Source organism: Lytechinus pictus, chromosome 14, assembly GCF_037042905.1.
Source record: "Lytechinus pictus isolate F3 Inbred chromosome 14, Lp3.0, whole genome shotgun sequence".
Taxonomy (NCBI): Eukaryota; Metazoa; Echinodermata; class Echinoidea; order Temnopleuroida; family Toxopneustidae; genus Lytechinus; species Lytechinus pictus.
This window is the reverse complement of record NC_087258.1, coordinates 25,799,242-25,799,596: the sequence shown is the minus strand read 5'-3', so window position 1 is coordinate 25,799,596 and position 355 is coordinate 25,799,242.

The window sequence follows — 355 nt, the reverse complement described above, 5'->3', positions numbered from 1 at the left end:
TGTATTGAAGAATGGTGTGAATCCTGTTTTTGTTTTTCCTTGTTTTTTTTATTTTGTAAGTAAATAATGAAGACCCAAAGTTAACCCTTTGAACCCGAAGTTATTTGGGACAGTCTTGACCCTCACCCGAATTATTTGCAGATATCAAGCATATCGGCAAAATGAAAAAATAAGTGACATTTGAAATATTTATCCTCATGATTTGAGCCCAGCCATGCCAGTGGTTCCTTAAATACTTCGGTGATACACAACCTGGCCCGGCTGATGTTCTGTAGCTTCCCGTATTAACGATTATCTCAAATTTAGTCTCAAAATCACTGCTTGACGGAAGTAAAATTCACCGATAACTTAACGC